The sequence below is a fragment of the Catharus ustulatus genome, chromosome 9, assembly GCF_009819885.2.
Source record: "Catharus ustulatus isolate bCatUst1 chromosome 9, bCatUst1.pri.v2, whole genome shotgun sequence".
NCBI classification, from domain to species: Eukaryota; Metazoa; Chordata; class Aves; order Passeriformes; family Turdidae; genus Catharus; species Catharus ustulatus.
The window spans coordinates 17,002,215-17,009,381 of NC_046229.1; positions in this window are offsets into that span (position 1 = coordinate 17,002,215).

Here is a 7,167-nt window from a genome sequence, read left to right on the forward strand (position 1 = left end):
TGTAAAGGATTAAAATCTTAATGAAATCTTAATATAAGCTTTGGCTTTTCCTGTTCTTCTTACACGTAAGAGTGTGAAAGATATGGAGACTTATTATTCCTATTTATCCTGGACATCTTCCCTGTGGACTCTAGAACATGTGTTCTAAACTGTTGCTGTGGTTGTAGAGTGAAATCAGTTTTCAGCTTGCTGAACAGTAGCTTTACATTTTCTTGCTGTTGTCTATCAGACTTTTAGAAAAAAACCAAAACTTTTCTTGAAATGTATTTTTCAGCTTCTAGAATGTCTTCTGATCTTTCTAATTAACCCTAAAATGGAGTATCTAGAGCTTTTCTTTAGTTGGTTATGCTTCTACCAACTGAAGTCCTCACCTGCTCAGAGTTAAGATTGTAGGGAGAAACTTTATTGTAAGGAATGCCCCTAGCAAGCAGGGAGTAGTATCTCTCCTAGCCTTGGTAAATCCCACAGCCTGCAGTGAAGTCTCTCAAGTCATGTGAGAGGGTTAGAATGTTACATGGAGTTTGTTAGCAGTGAAGTTTGCTCTCAGTTACGTGTAACAATGAGTAACATACCATCTGTTTAATTTTTTAAAGTTTATTTCTAACGGTGTGTCAAGTTTTCAGGCTTACAATAGCGTACTTCTCTTTAAAGTTAAGTCCTGCACCTCAATTCAAACAGATTTGTCTGGTTTCAAGTGCAGTTAGCTGGTGAATAATAAGCCTTTCTGTATAAATAAAAAGGTGTATAATCTGAAATCCAACATCTAATACAAAAGAACTTCTGATCTTACTCTCCAAATCTAAGCTTTCCTCATCCCATTCTTTGGTACTTCAAAGCTGATGCCAACAGGGAAAGGAGTAAATACCCAGAGGGTAAATTTGAGCATCAATATCTGCTGAGACAAAAACAAAAGAGAAGACTTCTTAAGACTCCACAACCCCTTACTATCCTGTGATTCTGATTTAAAACAAAGTCCTTTGTGTATGCAGAAGTGTGGTTGAGGGTTTTTTGTGGTGTTTTGGTTTTTTTTTTCATGATTTAAAGATTACCTAGTGTTACAGGAGAACAAGGAATAAGTAACCTGCTTGCCTTTCTGATCCCCTGCAGGTGAAACATTTGGGTATTTGCAACAAATATGCCTGTTCTTTTTATGAAGACCTACCATCTTCATTCCTGTTTACCCTGGACATCTTCCATGTGGACTCTAGAATGTGTGTTCCAAACTGTTGCTGTGTTTGTAGAGTTCTTTATATACCCAAAGCTGTAAAGGTAAGTCAGCAGTGTTTGGAGCTTTTGTGGGTCATCAAAAAGCTGAGGATTGCGAATAAACACAATCTACTGTGTATATAAGTATTTGTCAAGGTTTTGAGGAGCAGAACAGCTGTATGGACTTAGGGAAAAGCCACAAGTGTCAATGTGCCCCATTTAAAAAAGAACGATCTCAGTTCAGCTAGGTCATAAGGTAGATGTCCTTCATCACCAGCTAATAACATGGTTGTCCACATCCTTTTGTTTTCTTTTGTTATCAGTAAGGCTGGTACATCATTAGCCGTAAGTTATTAAAGTTCCTCCAAATGTACCTGTAAATTAATCTTCCTCTTTTCACACCAAAACACACTGGACTCTGTTTGAATGTCTTAGAACATAGCTGAGTTAATTAGCTACTACACATGTGGGAGTAGACAATTGTTGCCTTACCATCAGAGTTGGGGTCAAGCAGGCTCTATGCCCTACAATATTGCTCCTTAGAGCTTTTTCTCTGAGTCTGCTCTCCATAGGTATCAAGGGATACCTGGTGTCGTTGGGAGGGAGTAATGTCTATGGCCTGTCCCTCCTCACCTTGCAGGCATCTGCTGAGTGTCTGGATTTTGTATTTCTTCCTGACTTTCGGTCAAACTATGTGTAGCATTGTGAGTCAGGCCAGGTTGCAGGCCAGTCTTTTAGCATTTCCTAGGAGAAGGACTTCACAGAATCTCCAGGGTATCCCAGTTGTGAACCTGACTGAACACCCTTATGGTAAAACAAAGTGCTATGTGAATATACAAAGGATGGTACCTTACTTCTTTTGTGTCCAGTCCCTGAACACTGCATTATAAATGTCTTGCAGTGAAGGGTTTATTCCTGCAATGAAATTTGTACATTTTGAAGTATAAAGATTTCAATATATTTCTATATAAATGCCTCTATCAATACATTAGCAACAAAAGGAGGGATAAGGAGGCTCTTCATCTTTTATTGGATGCAGAAGCAAACAATGACGATGAGGAAAAGGCTGAAGTACTTAATGCCTTCTTTACCTCAGTCTAATAGTAACACCAGTTATTGTCTGGGTAGCCAGCCTCCTGAGCTGGGACAGGGACAGGCAGCAGGATGAAGCCCCTGTAATCTAAAGGTGAGCAAAGGGATCAGCAAGATCTACCAAATGCTACTGAGGGAGGTGGCAGAAGTGTTTATTACTACTTTCCATTGCTGACCAGCAGCCCTGGCTAACAGGGAAGTGCCAGATGGAAGCTGAGTGTCCCGTTTGCCATCTGCAAGAGCAGGTGAAAGCAGGATCTGAGGAACTAAGGCCTGGCAGCCTCAGTGCCTGGGAAGGTTATGGAGCAGATCTTGAGTACAATCACACAGCACATGCAGGACAATCAGGGGATCTGCACCAGCCACGAGGGGTTTAGGAAACGCAAGCCCTGCTTGACCAACCTGGTGTCCTATGACAAAGTGATTGCTTAGTGAATGAGGGAAAGACGGGATGTTACTTCAGTAAAGCCTTTGACACTGTCTCCCACATTATTTTCCTTGAGAAAACATGTTCTGTTCATGACTTGGACAGGTTTACTCCTTGCTAGGTAAAAACTGGCTGGATGGCTGGGCCCAGAAAGTGGTGGTGAATCCACTTGGCATCCAGTCACAAATGGTGTTCCCCAGTATTGGAGGCCAGGGCATGTTGAGACCAGTTCTGTCTAATATAATTATCGATGATCTGAATGAGGGGATTGAGCACACCCTCATTTTGCAGACTTTTTGCCCAAACTGACCAGAGGGTATTTCTACTGGAGGGTAGGAAGGCTCTGCAGAGCAATCTCAGCAGGCTGGTATGAAGTTCAACACAAGTGCCAGATCCTGCCTTCAGGTCACAATGACCTCGTGCAGTACTACAGGCTTGGGGAAGGTGGGTGGAAGATGCCCCCAGGAAAAGGAGCTGGGGTGCTGGTTGGCAGTGGCTGAGCATGAGCCAGTGTGGGTCCAGGTGGCCAGAAGGCCAATGGCATCCTGACCTGTTTCAGCAATGTTGTGGCTAGCAGGACCAGAGTGGTTATCTCTTAGCACTGCTGAAGCTGCACCTTGAATACTGTGTCCAGTTCTGAGCCCCTCTCTACAAAAAAGACATTGAGGTGCTGCAGCATGTGCACAGAAGGGCAACAGAGCTGGGGAAGGGTCTGGAGCACGAGTCCTATGAGCTGCAGAGGGAGCTGGGGATGTTTGGGGCAAAGGAGGCTCAAGGGGAACCCTATCACTATCAACAAGTATCTGAATGGAGGTTGCAATGAGAGAGGGGTCAGTCTCTTCTACCAGGTCACGAGTGGTAGGACAAGCAAGAGGAAATGGTTTTAAATTGCATTGGGGAAAATTTAGATTGGATATTAGGGAAAATTTTGTCACTGAAGGGTTTATCAACCATTGGAACAGACTGCCCAGGGAGGTGGCTGAGTCTCCATCCCTGGAGGTATTTAAAAGACATGTAGATGTGGCATTTCAGTCATGGTTTAGTGGTGCACTTGGCAGTGTTAGGCTAATGGTTGAACTCAATGATCTGAAAGATATTTTCCAACCTGAATGATTTTATGGTTCTATGTCTGTCAGTAGCGTGGCATTAAATAATGTCATAAGTGGTTTTTGTGTACAGTAATTAAAATTTTAAAAATAGCCCTCATTCCATCTATCACTTGGCTGAAGGTAAAACCTTGTGCATCCTGTTACTACTGTCACATTAGGAGTGCACAGCAGTCCTAATGCTGGAGTTCTCAACCCACTGTGTACCAAGGGGTTAATTTGTTTCCATCACTGGGGATTTGAATTCCTTGTGTGTGCTGAGGTCACTGTCACTGTTAAATGACAGATGTCTTTCTGAAAATCCCTTGCATCTTTCCTTGTGTTGTAAAGTTCAGTGACTGCAATAACAGGGTGTTGTTCTTTAATAACTGTTAAATTTATTCTTTAGAGAATTTACAAAGATGTCCTATTGCTCTGGGAGAGCTCCCTTGATGCCGAACTCTGCATTTTCTTTTTGCATAATGCCTACAGATTTAGAGCCACTGTACTCCCAGTTGTATAGCTTCTGTATCCCTTGTTCAGTGCTGCTGAAATACTCGTAAATCTCCTTTCTTCTAGTGGCTTTGTGCAGCAGCTGGGGTATGACAATAAGGTCCCTGATCTATAATTCCAGACAGCCCTGGAGGGTGAACAGATCGACCAATCCTCATCCCCAACGTAAGCCCAGGGAACTCGCTGTCCCTGGGAGGTAGTTGTCTAATGCTTTCTATTTGTATTCTGCATGAAACTCTTCTTGATGCTGGACTGTTGTTCACTTAGAGAATTATCCAGTGCACAGTATATAAACTCCCACTAGAGATCGAATGCATGTAAATAAAGCATGCCTTAAGTCTAGCATAATGTAACTTTAAGTGAGAAGAAATAGACTCAATCTAAGCACCTTGTAAAGCTGCATTCACTGCTAAGATCTGCACAATGCAGTCACAATCTGCATTTCTATGTCACACGGATAAGAGGTAAGGAGGACAGCTGTATAGGTTTTTTAATTCCAGGGATTTCCTGGCTTTTTATTGATTTGATGAGAATACAACACTGGCTTTTTAGAATAACATCTGTTTTTAAATACTCTTGTGGAATAGCAACATTTATGTTGTAACAAAGAGACATAGTTTGAAAATGTGATTTATTGACCTTTATGCTACACACGCCTCATGAAAATGTTACTTTATACTCTGTTTTCACACCACCTAAAAGCCTGGCAGGCATTTCAGAGTACAGACAGAAGATGATCCCTGCCCTATAGCTGTTGCCATCTCCTTGTAATTTCTAGCTATATTTGCTTCAGCTGTATGATTTTTGCAACTTTCATGTCTGTGTAGCAGCATTGACATGTATTTTAACTATAAATTATTTAGAACATATCTGCTTGAAAGCTAGTACTCATTTACTCCTAAACCTCCATCATCTGCTTAAACATTGAGATTAATGAAGTGTAAAAGGCTGATTTTGAGTGTGAGGTGTTATGCACATGCTATCAGTCTTTGACTGCACTTGGTTTGTCCAAGCAGCTGTAATGCTGACAGAATTGTCAGATGAATTTTATTTTCTGCAACCACTTTAAAGGAGATTAAACTACTTCAGTTTAGTGATTTGCTTTTTGCCGGAGAAATATATTCAGTGTATGGAAAGTAGCCACACTTTGAAAAAACTGTATGCCCTGTGCCAAGGTCCCCCCTGCATCAAGGCCAATGGCAGCAGCACTGGCAGGGCAGCACCCAGCCTGCTTTAGTAAGGATGAGTGTTGGATATCTCATCAGCACTACGCTTACAAAACTGATGGTTCTGCTGATACTACAGAAGTACAACTCCATAAATGTTTGTGAAAGCTAATCATCCAAAGAAAAGATGGAATCTTCTATTATTTTAACCTGTAATTTCACATTAGTTTCTTGCACATATTTTTAAGAACTGGCAGTCTTCTCTGTAATTCCTCCAAAAAGGTCATGTGCCACTGGTCTTCTAGAAGGTGTAAGAATAGCTGACTTACAGAGGACAAACCATGCAAGTCATATTTGACTTGTATTTCAGTCCCCTTTGTAAAGGTAGCTCTTCATTTATGGTCTTTAACTTGTCCTTTCTCAGATGAGAATTCAGGAAGGCTGAGAAAAAAAATCCTATTTAAAGCATTATTTCAAACAAAGGATTCAGTTTCTCATGTTTAGTATCACAGCATGTAAATTCATCCCTAATAAACTTGGGTTTGGACAGTTAAACTGCAGTAACCTTTTTGAATTATGGTGGTTTTCAGATGATCTAAACAGAGGGTATCTCAAGCTCTGAAAATAAAGGTAAAATAATCACTGTCTCTTTAGTATTAGTTAATTGCAGCAAAATTTAGTTAGGGTACAGTCCTTGTGAATGTAAGAACGTTTACATAAAACACTGTTCAGAGCACTCAAAGTTCCATGCCAGAACACAGTGGTTTCCTAATTACTTTTGCGTAAGAGCTAAGCACTGTGCTTGTTGAGGAGGTGGACATCATTAGTTACAACATTTGTGTAATCTATGGTGTAATTAACAATCTTGGTTAGCTAAAATGAACTTCACATCAACATTAATTTGCATGTGTTTTATCCTTGCTGCTTTCAGGAGGTTTGTTTTATCTGAAGATTCATGACAATATGATTTTTTGGATATTAAATATTATGGCCAAAATAAGGAAGGACCTTCGTTGAAGAGAACTAGCTTGCTTCCATTTCACAGATTTTTCAAATAATCACATTATCATTTTGTTTCTTACCAAAAATGCTCATAGACTTTATCAAACTTCTTTAACTGTTTTTGAAACAGTTTTCTTTATGGTTGAGTGGTTTTCAAGAAAGTACAAATATTTCAGAATGTTTAAAGTAGGAAAGATAACAGCACTGGACATTTTAAATGCAGTGGGATTTTTTAGTGACAGTTTTATTCTTGCAACAAAGCATTACTTCAAGCAAAAAGCCCCCAACTTCCTGCCTTACAGAAGTTGTGTGTCTCAGAATGTAAATTTTACTTGCTGTTTTTCTAGATGCTGTAGTCTTTACTTCTTTTCATCCATATCATAAATACTTATTTAATTTCCATGGAAATAAGCTGAGAGAACATGTCAAAATCAGAGGTGGCTAAATCCCACATATTTGTTAGGATATAATCTACATTTACTCTTTTGCTGTCTAAGTGTTTTGTGCTCCATTCAGAAACTTTCATGTCTCAAGCCTGGAGGGTGCCATATTGTGCCAGGGTACCCTGTTGTACTAATTGTTCCTACTACATACTGGCTGTGTCAAATCTTCTTTTTTCTTAGGTTGATGTCGTTGTCAATTGAGACTGACTTACTTTCTCTTCTGCCTCTCTTGA